General features: G+C 44.7%; 1 protein-coding gene and 1 pseudogene across 2 annotated transcripts in view; both read left to right on the top strand.

The window, feature by feature from the left end:
• The first annotated feature begins 7,190 nt into the window (after positions 1-7,190).
• Positions 7,191-7,313, top strand: LOC111733237 (annotated as a pseudogene).
• Positions 7,314-10,899: 3,586 nt separating this feature from the next.
• The window catches only part of NPAS2 (neuronal PAS domain protein 2), a 136,703-nt gene continuing 131,686 nt past the window's right edge, over positions 10,900-15,916 (top strand). Inside the window, exon 1 of one of the 2 annotated variants that reach the window (XM_011383735.2) lies at positions 10,900-11,184. The gene's annotated coding sequence lies outside the window, so the exon portion shown is untranslated. The remainder of the gene's footprint in view (positions 11,185-15,916) is intronic. The other variant, XM_011383733.2, reaches the window with a different exon arrangement.

The raw sequence follows: 15,916 nt of genomic DNA, 5'->3' as shown, positions 1-15,916 counted from the left end.
ATATATATTTAAAATAACAGATCCATAAAAATATACATCTATATAAATAACAGTGAGAAAGGAAAGATCAATTCTGGCAGAAGGACTCAGGGACGACTTCTTGGAAGTGGTAGCATATGAGCAAGACCTTGGGCGACAGGAGAAATTTCGGCAGACAGTAGGGAGTGAAAGGCAAAAGCAGAGATTTAATGTTAGGACAGCACAAGTCACATACTGGAAATGCACAGTAGGAAGTAGTGGAAAATCAACCGGAAAACTAGGTTATGATCAGATTAAGATGGATCCTGAGAATGCCAGGGAGCATGGACTTGTTTTGGCAGTCACTGGAAAAGCACCAAAGTTGAGCCCAGGGTGGTTATAGAATCAGAGCCATGTGATAGTACTACCACTAACAGGATTTCTAGTTGCTGTATGGTCAGAGTTTTAGAGCATCATGGGGGCACAGCAGGGACAGAGGAACAGTAGAGAGGCTCAGCATAGTGGCTGTTTATTAAGTAGTATGTCAGCCACTGGCCTGGCTTTATCAGTGTGCTCTGGCTCAGTGTCAAGCCTGTCTGTGGGCTCTCTAAACCCACATCTTTGGGCTTATGTTTTAATTTGCCCAAGGTGACCTGCTTCGTTAATTAATAGGCTTCTCTTCAGGCCCTTGGGTCTCATCTTCTTTTGTATAACTTGCTTGTGAAATCTTCTGCACAGAGTTCATAGCAGGGGGTTTTGAAGCTCTTGCTTAGGCTGCAATTCTACCTTCTCTTTTTTTCACCATTCACATTCTATAGCTACTTAGGGCCAGTTAGAATGCTAGTGAACATTCTTAATTAGGGCTGCACTATGGACGAGAGACAAAGGAGATGGAAAGGAAGAGACGAATGAATCCAAAGTTAGGCAACAAAGATTCCATTACTAAATGACAGGAGAAGACAGAGCACTTACAGGCAGAGGTCAGCTTTCAAGCTTGGGTGAGGAGAAAAGGAAAAAAGAGAATTAAATTAGTTTTAGACAAGTTAAGGTAGAGACATCAAAATAGAAACATCGGCAAGCAGTTGGGAATGTGGGGGTAGAGAAGGGAGCAGGTGTCAGAACCAGAGATAAAGATCTGAAAGACTTTAGAATGAGAAATGCAGGACTGGATTCTCCTCAGAAAGGACAAGAGCAAGAGGCTGAAGATAGAAACTTGAGGACCTGCCCACTCATGGGGTAGTCGGAAGAAGTGAAGGAACATTGAAGAAGGAAGGGAGAGGGGCATGACGAGGAGGAAGGAAGCATGATGTTGAATGAATGAATGAAGTTTCAAGAAAGAAGAATTAGGCAGATTAATACCCTCAATGGGTATTTTCCCCATTTTTTTTGTTAACTTTATTCAGACATAATTCACTTACAATCAACCCATTTATAGTGCACAATTCAACAGCTTTTAGTGTTTTCACAGTTATACAATCATCACCACGACCAATTTTAGAACGTTCTATCACCCAGAAAAAATTTATACACTTAATCCACCATATCCCCAAACCCCATCCCCCCTAGAAGCAGACAACTGTAATTTACTTTCTGTCTCTATAGATTTGCCTGTGCTGGACTTGCATGTAAGCAAAACTTTCAGTTAATGGTCTTTTGTAACCTTCTTCTTTGACTTGGCATAATGGTTTTCAGAGTTCAACCATGTTATAGCATGTATCAGGACTTCACTCCTTTTCATGACCAAATAATATTCCATTTTGGTTAGTTCATTCATTGATTGATGGACATTCAGATTATTTCCAGCTTGGGCTGTTATGAATAATGCTGCTGTGAACATTCATGTACAAGTCTTTGTGTGCACATTTGTTTTCACTTCTCTTGGGCAGACTTAGGAGTGGAAGTACTGGATCGAATGAAAACTTTATGTTTAACCTTTTGAGGAACTGCCAGTCTGTTTTTCAAAGAGACTATACCATTTTATATTCCCACCAGCAGTGTATGAGGGCTCCAGTTTCTCCACATTCTCACCAACACTTGCTATTTTTTGTTGTTTGTTTTAAATAATGGCCAACCCAGTGAATGTGAAGCGGTATCTCATTGTGGGTTTAACTTGCATTTCCTTAATTACTCATGATGTTGAGCACCTTTTCATGTATTTATTGGCCACACATATATCTTCTTCAGAGGAAAATTTATTCAAATTCTTTGCCCATTTTAAATGATTGGGTTATTCATTGTTTATTACTGAGTTTTAAGAGTTCTTTATATATTTCAGATATAAATCCCTTACCAAATATATGATTTGAAAATATTTTCTTCCCTTCTGTGGGTTATCGTTTCACTTTCTTGCTGGTATTATCACAAGTTTTTACTTTTGATGAAGTCCAATTTACCTATTTTTTCCTTTGGTTGCTGTGCTTTTGGTGTCATATCTAAGAATCCTTTGCCCAATCCAAGATCATGAAGATTCTCTTCTATGTTTTTTTCTAAGTGTTTTGTAGTTTTAACTCTGATATTGTTCATTCGATCATTTTAAGTTAATGTTTTTATATATAGAGCATGAGGTAGGGATTCAATTTCATTCTTTTGTGTGTCGATATACTGTTGTCCCAGCACCATTTGTTGAAAAGACTGTTTTTTCCTCAGTGAATTGTTTTGGCTTCCTGGTCAAAACCAATTGACCGTAAGTGTGAGGGGTTATTTCTAACCTTTCAATTCCATTTCTTGATGTTTTATACTTGCCATTCATGCACTAGTCTGATGTTTTTGTTCTTATTTTGGAGTACTAATGCTACTTCCTGACTCACTGACTGAGGTCAGGGTCATTTCTCTTAGACCGCCAGTTCCCTGTGAGTTTGAACAATGCCGCCGAACCTCCCTGGTACGGTGGCAGGCACAGCTCATCATGTTTAGTAAACCCCCTTTGGTAACGTGCCTTTTAACTTAATTTCCCTCCCTGCCAAGTTCCCATTATTGGAAGGCTACAATCAAGCCACTGGCTCTCCACACAGCCTGAAGTCATCATGTCTGGCCTCAGCACTATGATTTGGCCAAACTGGACTCTGATGAAGAGCAAAATGAGAAAAAGATAAAAGATAGGATGATGATATTTTAAAGCAGTTCATTTTCGTGGAGAGGGGTCAGTGGGGGAAGAACAAGAGAGAGAAGAAATAACTCGAAGACACTGAGAGAAAGGGAAGGAATCAAGGAATAGGAAAGTGTGGAGAAGAGTTGAGAAAGGGGGCTTATTAAAATTCCACAGTCACTTGGCTGAGTGTGCCTACAAACCATCAATAGTGCAGGGTGACAGGGAGACACATGTCTGCATCCTGACTCTGCTCCCTGCTGACAAGTTACCTGGGCAAGAGACTTAACCCCTTTTAGTCCCCATTGCATCATCTATCACAGGGTATAATAAGAAAACCAACTTCAGAGGGTGGTTGTTAAGATTAAATAAATTAATGTATGCAGTGCTCTCAGCCTAGGGCCTGGCACAGGAAACGCAATAAAATTAGCTCAAACCATGTGAAGTTGAACAATTCCCTACCTGCATTATCACCAACTGTCTAAAACAGTGGTTCTCAAACTTTATACACATTAGAATCTCTTGAAAACCTTGTTAACAGTTTGCTGGGACCAGGGTTTCTGGTTCAGCAGGTCTGGGTAGGGCCCAGAATTTGCATTTCTAACAACTTCCTAGGTGATGCTGATGCTACTGGTCCAGGGAACATGCTTTTAGAACCACTGGTCTGAATTCTTAAAGGTCAAGAAAACAAAATGCCACCCATTGGCATCTTAAAGTCTCAAGTGAAAAGACAGCAAGACCCAATCAATCCCTGACCCAGATGACTCTGTACCACCTGACTCTCACTAAGGTCATAAAAAGGAAAAGTGGCATTAATTACAAATTTCTGAAATGTGAAAATACAGTTAAGCCCAGCTGCCATGATGAAATCATCTTTCATTGGAGGGCAAACCCTCATTTGCCTTGAAAGGAAGAAATACAGAGTGACATACAATAGCACACATGTGCTAGAGACATCACATGAGGTTCGTCTTTCTCAGAGAATCATGTTCACTGTCAATGCAAGTGGTATATTGAAACCATTGACAAAAGCTTCTTTCTCACCGAAACCTTGCAACAAAGCATACTAATAAAATAATGATTGCCCATACAGGAAATATGTAGCCTGCTGCCTGCTTGGGAGGGGGCTATAAATAGCTTCTTGGAGAACATTTTTCTATAATTAGTTTTTCATTTCAAGTGAATTGTGTGTGATGATTTCCTATCACTAAATGTTCTTCCTGGACAAAGTACATGGTAGATTATGCATTTGTTAATGTAGAAATTTAACTATTAAAATAGCATCACATGGAAATCAGAGAATTTGCAAATGAGACAGAAATGGAAACCAATCTGGGAAACTAATTGAAAATGCCCATTGAGGGTCTATGCGCTCTTACAGATACATGTAAATACATTAAATTGCCTCTTCTTAGTTGCGTTAAATGGGACATGATCAGAGAACAGTGAAAGACAATGGCCACTTGTATGTGGACATAGCCATCTTTCTGTCCTGTGTTGAAAGGGTGTTCCTTGCACTTGGAAAAACGCATGGTTCAACAGCTCGCCTGTGCGCGATGAACGCAGGCCGTGAGCAACTGCTTCACAGAGGTTAAGTGATTCCTTCTGCGCTGTCTGCGATAACTCTACAATTACTTGTGAAGTCCTCTCAGCTAATTGCAGACACAGAAAAAACACCTCCCATCCTTCTGGCACATTTACTTCTCTTGGACCTTCGTTCCTCTGGCTCCAAGCACCCTGTACATGAAAGACTTTCTTTCCATTCTGCTTTCTGCAGGCTTTGGGGCCACATTCCACAGGCTCAGCTGTGAAGGCTATTGGTTCAAGGAGGGGTCATTTCAATACTTCCTTGGAACACTCACAATTCAGGCTGAGCATTTCCCCAAGAAGGCAATCGGGATCCAGTGAGAAAGCCTACATCCCTTGCCACCACATCTACCAGAAGGATGTCCAGAGGTCACAGCTGAGCAAAGTTTTCTCCTTGGGCTGGCTTGAGCTTGTCACCCCACCATGGGCCAAGAGAAGGAGGCTTGACTCATACCTACCCTTGCCCTTTCACTGGAGGAATTGGCTTCCTTTCCCAACCTGTGACCTAGAGTTGTTTTGAAGTCACATCTGTTTACAAAAGGACACTCCCACCCAGGCTATCACGAAAGTCCAACAGTGCCCTTGGCAAGATGCCAATATGCCAATAGCACACCTATTGACCCACTGACTTTATTTCCTTCCGTGAACTATCGGGATCAAGTGTTGTTCTTTTGCCAACCCCAATCCTTCATCCTGGGATTCTATTTCCAGCACTTGGAAGACGGCTGCTCCAGGAAGGGAGTAAAGATATTAATAACTGATGTATTGAGAGGAGAACAAGAGAAAACAGACAAGAAATGTGCAGCGACGTAGGAGCACATGGCTGCTTTGGCAAGTGCTTCCAAGATCTCATGGAAATTGAATGATGCCACGAATAGCTTTGTTTTGGCATCGACACAGCTGAGTGCTGAATCTGGTGGGAGTGGGGGGACCATGGGCTGTCAGTTATGGAGCCAGGATCAACCTTGCTCTGCCATGTATTTGCTAAGCAACCGAGGGCACCTTGAGCCTCTCTAAGTCAGATTTCTTATCTGTCACCTGGAAATCATAAATCACTTTTTTTTTTTATAGAGCCTTATGAAGATGAAATGAGGTAATGTAAATATCTGGCACATAAGTATTAGATAAATGTTACTTTTTATTACTGCAAACATTATTTACTAAAATACCACTTTGAAAACCTTATTCACACAATGAAATAGTGTTCAATGCTATAAAGAAATGAACTATTGAGCCATGAAAAGACATGGAGGAAACGTAAATGCATGTTACTAAGTGAAAGAAGCTAATCTGAGTCTACACACTGTGTGATTCCAATTATATGATTTTCTAGAAAAGGCAAACTATAGAGACAGTAAAAAGTTCAATGGCTGCCACAGTTTAGTGGGGATGGAGGGAGGAATAGGTAGAGACTAGAGGATTTTTAGGGCAGTGAAACTACTCTGTGCGATTCAATAATGGTGGATGCATGCCATTATACATTTATCCAAACCCTAGAATGTACAATACCAAGGGTGAACCTTAAAATAAACTGTGGACTCCTAGTTATAATGATGTGTTGATGTAGGTTCATTGACTGTAAGAAATGTGCCATCTGGTGGGGGCTGTTGAAAGTGAGGATGCTGGGGTAGGGGGTCAGGGAGTATATAGGTACTTTCCAATCAATTTTGTTGTGAACCTACTACTGCTCTAAAGAATAAAGACCTTCTTTTTTTTCTTTTTAAAGATCCTCTCAGAAGAGAAATAAATGGGACCTAAGATCAAACTTTATTATCAGAGGCAATATACATGAAGGGACTTCTTCAAGGGGCATAACTATAAAGAAAGATTATTCTCAAGGGCCCGTGCTGTCAAAACTTTCACCTCTTTTTCAGGTGTGTGTGTATGTGTGTGTTGTGTGTTTGCGTGCATGGGCACATACATGTACCACTTCCTCCTGTGGTCCTCAGAAGCACTGCGATTAGCTAGTGGGGTTAGCTGAGGCTTTGGGCCTCTGCCTCCTCCAGATTCCTCTAGCCCAGATTTCCAATCTGGGCCCGCACTCCAGCTTTGTAAGGAAATCTTGTTTCATTCTTTAGTTTGCCAGCCACATGATCTAATAGGCACAAAAGCCAAGTCAAGTCTCAACTCTACCAGGCAGGATGCATAAGACCTCGGCTGTCTCTTGGTAGCATCTTCAGGCCTATGAGAGACTGCTGCAGTGAACGAATCACCCTCCTGCACTTTTCCACAGCTCTGAAACTCCTGGCACAACCAAGGTGTTAATATTTCAAATGCAGGGTACACATTATTGAATCTTTCTTCTGTAAGTGCCTATAAGCTGTGGCCTCTGAGTCATTCGGTCTCTAGCGACTGGGCTCTGAGGCCTCTTCTTCATCCTTATACTGTTCCAATGTCCCCTTCTGCCTAGGTTGCTAGTTTTCTTCTCTAGCATGATGTTATTCTACTTAACATGATGCATGGTATTGTGTTTGATTTTTCTGTTTTGATTTGAAAACTGCTAAGATGTAAGAATCTACAAATGGGCTACTGGACATTCATATAAAAAAAGGAAGGCCCAGTCTATGGCCATGCTACCCTGAACATGCTACCCCAATCCTGTCTGATCTCGGAAGCTAAGCAGGGTCAGGCCTGGTTAGTACTTGGATGGGAGACCACCTAGGAAGACCAGGTGCTGTAGGCATAAAAAATAAATAAAAACATAAGGGACCGTAAACTGACAAGGTCCTTGTAATCTGTGAGGTCGACCAAGGGTTGCCTTGCCTAAAAAAAAAAAAAGGCCCTTCTATCTTATGATTGGTCACAGAAACTGATATGATATCTAGCATAGAACCCTGTCCTTGTTGTCTGTTCTAGGTTTGTGTTTAATTTACTTACTATACTTACCTAATGTGGGCCCCAAATCCTGAGCTCGTGCTGTAATTATTATAGTAGCCCACACATTCTTGCCTGCATGTAGCACCATCGATGGACACCTATAGTGTACATATTTTGAGAATTTAATTGGATAAAAATTTTTGTTAAGGTATGCCACAGATTCAACTTCTGTAATGGAAGAGAATATCTAGCTAGAATGCAAAAATTTTGAACTCTTCCATTGATATCTTTAAAGATTTATATAATTGACTACAATTAAACATTTCGATCCTCCCTTCCATAAATTTGATTCATTGAAAAGTATCTGCAGTTCCTGGATACATCATTGCAGCATTCGATTAATAAAGCCACATTCTTTTTTTTTTTAAGTTTATTGGGTAACATTAATATGATCACATAATTTTCGGGTGTACATTATCATTTGATCTCTGTATATTCTATTGTGTGTTCACCACCCAAAGTCCAGTTTCCTTCAGCTACCATATATTTGATCCCCTTTACCCACTTCACCCACCCCTTACCCCCTATATTTAACCCCTTTTATCCCATCTACCTCCCCCTTCCTCCCCCAACCCACTAGTAACCACTACTCTACCACATGAGATTTGAGAATTTCCCCAAACTGGCAATGCAGTTTTGGAATGGTTCTTTTGCTCTATGCTGTACACTTTGAATAATGTGTAGATTATGATCTAGTTTGACTTTGTTACCTGGTTTATGAAAAATCCTGGCACTGATATTACCTCCTCCAAGAAGCCCATCCTGATTTCTTCCTTTGAGCCTATGTGGGAATTTTGTTTTCTGACACTAGCCACTTTTGGCCTCATCTTCATCGTTGCCTCTGCATTGTAAGCCCTTCTTGGACAGAAACTGCTGTAAACTTTCCCTTGATCCTCCACAGGCCCAGCCCAGCCTGATTCATGACAAGCTTTCGATAAAAAATGCCAGTGAAAGGAAGTGAACCGTCAAATGCATAGAATGAACAGAAGGTAAATCTGCCTTTTCAACTCTCCCCCGCATTTGGGGGTGTGGGGGTGAGGGCACATTCTTTTGAGAATCTTGTCGTGCTCTAGTCCCGATTGGGTTTTGTGCTGCAGACTCCACTCCCCTTTATGGTCAGACAGGTGTCCTACCCCAGTGGAATAAACACTAGGAGATGGGATGGAGTCTGGAATAAGAACAACCATGTAGACATCACCTTCATGTACTAGGATATTCTACTAGGCCACAGGTGAAAAAAAAACAAAAACAGATCAAAGCAAAAATACTTGTTGCACTACAGAATTATTTGATGTGTTATAACTGTAAGGCATTTGTTTCCTAAATGATCATTTAACGATTGTTCAACTAGTTCCCAAAAGGAAGGAGGAGGGAGTTGGAATCTGTTTCAAAACAAGAAAGGAAGGGAGGTGGCTTTAAATTCTGCATTAAATCCGGTTAAAAGCATACAGCTTTATCCTTTAGCAGATATTAGTCATGATTATGCTTTAAGGGCAAGGCGAAACTTACTTGCCTGAAGGATAGGATGGGGTAGACGAATGAAGCAAAATAAAATATATCCCCTAAATTTCCTCCTTTTGGAACCTACGGACTTCAGACCCAGAATGTGCCAGATTCCTCCTCCTTCTTGAAAAGCCCTCCAAGTCAGAAGCAAGCTAAGGACAGCTTTCTTCAGGATGCACAAAGCTTGCAGCTGATTATTTTTCAGGAGGAGAATTAGACAAAAATAATACAAGTGGGAAATAAAGAGAATGACCTACTTTACAGGGGGGAAAAAGGAGCTCTGTGTGAGCGTTTTTGATCTAATTGACGGTGTGGGGTTGCATGCCCAAATAAGGCGCTGTTGGTCAGGTCTCGGGTCTGCGCGGGAGCGAGCGGTCCTGTCTTGAACTCGAGGGGGGCAGGATAAAGCAAGGCCCCTGGAACCAAGTGGAGGTGAGGGACGACCCCCTAATCCACTGCCCTGGCTAGCGTTCAGAGGATAGGGCCTAGCAGATTCCTACTGGCCACCAAACCAAGTATGATAGAGAAGGACCAGCAGGGGCCCATCTCCTTCCAGGACACTTTGCAAGAAAGTGCCAGGGACCCGGAAACACCCCCAAAGGGCTGAGCAGAGCGTTGTGCCAGGCGTTGTACCTATGTGATATCAGGGAGGAGGTAGGGCTCTCTCCTCTCTTTGGGCTTCTCCCCAGGTGCCTCCGAAAAGAACATCATGGCCAGGAGTTGGGGGAAGGTGCAAGTTCAAGGGCGCCCCACCGCCATTGACGGCCTCAGTGGGGCGCAGAGCATCCTTTTCACCCGACTCCATCTCGCAGCTCGGCAAAGCAGTGAACTGCGGCTCCGGGCTCAGGATTATTTCGGGTGCGTTTGTCTGTGTTGTGTTTGCAGGAACCTTGGTGAAAGCCTCCCTGTTTTCTTGCGTGCCTCGCATGGCTCCAGCTCCTCTTCTTGGATTTTCGCCTGTCTCCTCCCACAGAGGAAAAAAAAAGGTCATGTATGTTTGGAAAAATATGTAGGTCAGTGGAACATTTCCTGTACTGGTGCAAAAGGAGAGGAGGGCAGCGGGGGAGGGGGAGTGAGAGAGTGGAGCTCCAGTGCACTCCTGGCCACGGCCCCCCACCCACGTGCCTCTGCCGGGAGGGGGCCGTTTAGCTGGGTCTTTCCATCCTTGACCCATTTTCCGGATCTGCTGTGTTCGCCTTGGAAGAAACACCGATCATTCCTCCCCAGTAGCTTCTGCCATCGTACCCGTAACAGTGCTCTCCAGCATCCCCCCCGACCCAGGCGTCTCACCTGCCCCCTTGGACCTCTGCCGCTGCTTCTGGAGAAACTGCAGCGGTCAGAGCTGAGACGCGCTGGTGAGCGAGGTCTGGCCCCGAGTGCAGACCTACCGCACGTGGAGGGGACTACAGTTGCGTGCTCGCCCCCAACGGACAGGACAGCAGAGTGGCAGCTGGCACGGCGAGGGTCTGCACTTGGCAGGGAAGGAAGATTCCTTGCTACCCGCAGTGACAACTTGAACGGGACCTTTGCTGGCAGCCCCGCATCCCCTCGCCTCCCCTCTCAGCCAAGTTCATCTTTAAGCACTCACACTTCTCCCCCGCCCTCCCTCAGCCGGGTCTGACCCCACGCCCCAGGCGGGACCCCACCGCGCGTTCGGGACAGCCCAGAGGGGATGGTGGGGCCTCGGGGTGCGCGGGGTCTGAGCCGCCCGGGAGGCTGGGTCCCGGGTCCCTCTGCCCATCCGCGCCGGGAGCGTGTCCCAGGCTGGGTCGCGGCCAAGAGAGACCCGGCCCGCGGCGGCTGCGGGAGCGGAGGGAAGGAGGAGGCGGAGAAGGGAGAAGGAGGGGGAGGGGAAGAGGAGGCAGGAGAGGGAGGGGGAGGAGGAAGAGGCGGCGGCTCTCGGCCCGCTGTGCGTGCGGAAGAGTTTGCCGCGCGAGCAGCTGGCCTCCCGCAGGAGCCGAGGGACCAGCGCGGCGGCGGCCGGGGATTGGCGGCCGCGTAGCTCCGAGACCCGCCGCGGCGGCGGCGGCAGCGAGAGCAGCGCCTCCCGCCGCCGCCCGGGAGGAGCTTGCCGCGCCCGCTCCCGCTTCGGCTCCCAGCGGCGGCGGCGGGAGGCGCGTCTCCCCGGCCCAGTCTGCGCCTGGCCCCACGGGGCCGCCCCGGCCGGCTCCAAGGTAAGGGGCCTCTCCCAGGGACGCGGGAGATGGTGGGCTGGAGGACGTGCGCACCGGGGCACGGGACTCAGTCACCTGCTTGCCGGCGCGAAGGACGCACGGGGCTGGGAGGGGCGCTCCGCGAGGGTTCGGGGGCGCTGGGTGGTGTACCCCCGGCCGGGTCCCTCTGTCAGGACAACCAGCCCTGCAGGACTGACTACAGCGGCTGCCGGGCCGGTGGGCTCCATGTGCATGTCGCCGTAGAAGGCAGGGGAACAGGCACCTTGAACCTCTGGATTTGGGGGTGCTCAGGGATACCGTCGGGGTGAAGGCCGTGCGCCCAGCAGCAGCCTTGAGGGTGACCCACTGGCCTCCCTGGGCCCCACCACACGCTCTCCCGAAGCGTAGGGAGCTGGGGACCCTTGGAGAGGGAAGTGCGCACCCTGGGCCCTTAGTCTCTCGGGGTCCCTTGGTCGGAATTGGTTCCAGGCTGAATTGGATGCCGAGTCTGCCCCCTGCTTAGAGAGCGCGTAGCCTGGCTCCTCGCGTCGACTTGCCACCCAGAGCTCCCTGAGTTGGATGCCGGCATGTAGTTTTGATAGGAGGTGTGCCCCCACCCCGAGCGAGGAGGGTGGCGCACCTTTGACCTTTCTAAAGAGCGGCGCAGGGTCGGTAGCAGGCGGCGGGGGGGAGCGTGAGGGGGATGGTAGGGACAGGTACTAAGGGGCTAAATTAAACACCAACCCGCTCTTCTGCTTGCCACTCTTTAACTGCTTAAGGTAAGAAAGTTTGTTTTCAGCCTTGTGATTCATAAATAATTAGTAACCAGTGTTGTTGATTAAGCAAGATGGAAACCTTAAAAATACACACGCAGTTCCAGAAAGTCTAAAAACTCCCAAGGTCGTATCCGTGAGGCTTTTAGTTCCCAAGTTATAAGCCCGAAATTCAACAGGTGTTAGAAAGGCTCTCAGAGGGGAGAGTTCCAGGCATTTCGTGTTTAGTGCCTGCAGCTTTGATATCTGGCCCTAAATTCATTAAATTGGTTAGTTAGCCTGTTTCTTTACAGGTGAAATACAGAAGTCCTTAAATTAACTTAATTAGAGACAGCTGGTCGTTTTAATCATTTAGAACCCCAGCCTTCTTTTTGATAGGAGAGTTTTCCCCAATTTGGACTTCCCAGATAATGAAAAGCACATCCTGGCAAAGTTCAGCTGTCCACACGTCTATCTCACCCTTAGTCCCTTCTGGGTGAATTGACCAACTACTTCTGGCTTGCATCAAAGCAGAGCTGCCCTCCTTGGGAGGTGCCAATTCAACATTCAAGGACAGGTACTCGTTGCTTCTGCAGTTAAGATTTCCTTACAGGAAAAGTTTGCCCCCAATAACCCCCAGTGTATTTAAAAATAACCCTCAAATAAAAATAATGTTTAGAAGAATTTTGCAAAAACAAAAGAAAAAAAAAATCAGTGCTTCCTTACCTAGGTAACCCAGGATCCACTGACATATGGGCAAGTCTCAGAAGTCTACTTAAAGATTTAGTTAAAAATAAAGTGAGCAGCATAAAGACATTCAATAATTGTCTTCCATCTTGCAGAGAGATGTGGAGACTGGCTTAAAAGAATTTTAAATGTGCTGCTTTTAGCCATTTTCTTCTTGGAAATGGATGCCTCTGTTTATCTGCTGATCTGCCCCACTGTGTGCAAATGTGGAATGGGTTTTATTCTCACTACTCCCCAGAGTGACTCCTGTGGAGGCGAAAGAAGGGAATACATTCTTGAGGAAATATGTTATTAATAAAACGTTACTTCCAAAGAGTTAAGCCAAGAAAAGAACCAAATGAGGCTTTACTAATTAATGTTGATGAAAAAATTTCCTGATAGGCGAGTGTTCAGTTGGTGACTAAAGAATTCACCTTTATGTAGAAAATAATTGTTTTTAAGCTTATTTGGTTCTTTTAAGAGTTTGGACCCCCCTCCCCCCTCTTATTTTTTCTTTTCTCACTGTTTAATAATGAAAATGATAAAAATAATGAAAATGGTAAAAATTACCCACATCATCTGATGTGTGTTATGAAGTCGAATTCATCTTTTTCTTTTTTTGGGGGTGGGGTGGGGTACAACCTTTCTTAACTCTCGATAATTGCCTCTTAATGCTGCCACTTGTTTTTAGGTTACATTTTTAAAATCAATGGTTTTTTCAGATTAAAACAATAATACATACATATACTTTTTATATTACTATCTCTATATGTTAAGTTTTTCAGAGTCTTTCTTTGGACCTTTAAGAATCCAAAGAGCTATGTCCTTTTTCTTCATTTTTAAAACAAGTATGTATTTTGTTCTTTACACAAAAAAGTCAGTTTTTCCACTGTGATCTGGACACTGATTGTCCCATGCTGATCCCAAGCACACTGAGACATCTCTTTCCCAAGAGAGGTCAGATTGGGAGGTGTTGAAAATAGCCCAGTGACTCAGTATTCTTGGCTGCCTTTCACCAACGGTTTAATTGGCTGCATCATAGAAGCATCTAATTGAGTTTCACATTTAAATAGTGGAACTGATACTGAATGCATTATTTGCTTTACAGAAATGTTCGATTAGCAGGTTCCGGATCTTCATTTTACTTGTAGCAAAGATTGGAGATTAGGGACTGCCACCTTCATGTTCCCCACAGCATCTCACCCTTTGAGGCCTTGTTCATAATAGATGCTCAATAAATAGGGGCAGAAAATGAGCTGAATTGTCAATGATAGCTATCCAAAGGTTAGAAATTTCTGAATGCTAATGGAGTACTTAACTATGAGTAATCCTAGTTTAAATCTGCTGGTGATAAATATTACCTTAGAGCACTAAATAAACTTATTACATGTGAACATATATTTAGAAGGGGAATTTTTCTAATGCAGTCTTTAGCTAAAGCACTACTGTTTTTCATTCTTTGAGATTGGGGGCCACTTGGCATTTTAAACAAACTGATCTCTTAGGGAAGTTTCCCCCAGAAACCACTCAAACTTCTTCGGGTGATCAAACAATGTGTGGTTTCCATTGGATAATTCGGAATAGAAACGAGAGAGTTTATCTCCTGCACTGGTGTGTGTTTAAGAAGATGGAGGGTGCTGACCATCATGTCTCAAACTGTAATACCTGGGGATCTGGTTAAATGCAGGTGCTGACTCAGCAAGTCTGGGTTGGGACCCCAGATTCTGCATTTCCAACAAGCTCTTAGGAGCCTCTGATGCTTTGACACCCTACCAAGTTTCTGGAACACACTTGATTCAATCCAGCATATGTTTCCTGAACATCTACTACGTATTAGAACCAGTTGATAGAAAAATAAAGACCTTCCTGCCCTCAAGGAGCTGACAGATGAGGAAGGGAGGGAGAGATTACTTCTAGACTAAACATAAGGTTGTAGGATGCCACTCTGCATGGTGGTGGCAGCCAGGGAAAGGGGATTTTCTAGTCAGATTCCAAAATTGTTCACTGTGACCTAGTCTTCTTTGAATAGAGAGCTTTGTGACTTGGCAGGAAGAAAAACGCAGATATTGAAATCAGACCAACCTGGGATAGCCTCCTTGCTCAGCTACGGTGTGATTGGAGGTTCTTTTATAACCTCTCTGAGCTTTTCTTGCTCCAAAAAATAGTGCAAATAATGCTGACCTTGTGTTTGTAGGATTACAAGTCAAGGACACATGTTAGGTATCACAAAACTAACTGCTTTTACAGTTGATGGGAAAAGGGGGCTGGTAAGTCAAGGAGGAAGACGAGGTTCCTAAAATATTTTTCTGCATAGTTCACCAAGTAGAGATTCATTTTGACTTAACCAACAAACCCAAGGCCAGCAGGGGAGAACCAGGCTAGGGCTTGAGAGTTGGCAGTTGTGGAAGTAATTCGGATGCAAAACAGAATTACAGTTAGGAGCATGTGTCTCCCCTCTTCTGCAGTGGCCTGGATGCTGGTTAGCCTTGGGATATCCTTCTGGCTAGAGATTTACCTGAGGCTCTTCCTGGTACTTATCCTGCAGGTTCTGTTGATCAAGACCAACTGGTGGTTGTGGCAGTTCAGGCATTCCTAAATACCTGGTATGGAGGGCACACCAGGGTGGGAGGTGGGACCCAGGAACCCAACTGTGTGGCTTTTGGTGCTTTACTGAAGGCCTTGGAGGATTATGTTCCAGGGTCATTGGAAATCATTCAGGCTTCCAGGGGACAAGAGCCTGTCAAAAGAAAGGCAGGTGACACAGCTGAGTGGCATGGTTCTTCCAGTCTCTTCTGAACCCAGAATGGTGCTGCACAACTTTACTAGGCATGTTTGTGCCCCTTAAAAGTCAAAATATTGAGCTCTGGAGAACATTTTTTAAATTATTAGTTTTCTATTATAAAATTACAGTTAATTTTTGAAAATCTAGAAAAGAATGAAGAAAACGAAGATTACCTGCAATCACAAGGTTGTATTTCCCTTCAGTCCTTTTTCTATTTATTCAAATTTTTTTTTGTTAGATTTTTAAAAATTAATGTAATCTTATAAAAATTTCAAATAATTCAGAACCATTTCTAATAAAAAGATCCCCTTCAGCCTCTCTGGCCTATCCAATAGTCACCCCCCTTTCTCCTCCTGGTGGAAACCTGATTTCGTTCAGGAGTCTACCCTCTTCCCAGGCCTGCTGCTCTTGCCAACGATTGGCTTGGGGGAGCATGTGGACCTCGCCCTGGCCAATAAAACAGTATGGGTTACTGGGCAGCTTCCCTGGCCCT

The sequence above is a fragment of the Pteropus vampyrus genome, unplaced genomic scaffold (assembly GCF_000151845.1).
Source record: "Pteropus vampyrus isolate Shadow unplaced genomic scaffold, Pvam_2.0 Scaffold541, whole genome shotgun sequence".
In the NCBI taxonomy this organism is placed as follows: Eukaryota; Metazoa; Chordata; class Mammalia; order Chiroptera; family Pteropodidae; genus Pteropus; species Pteropus vampyrus.
This window is presented reverse-complemented; position numbering and strand designations above follow the sequence as displayed.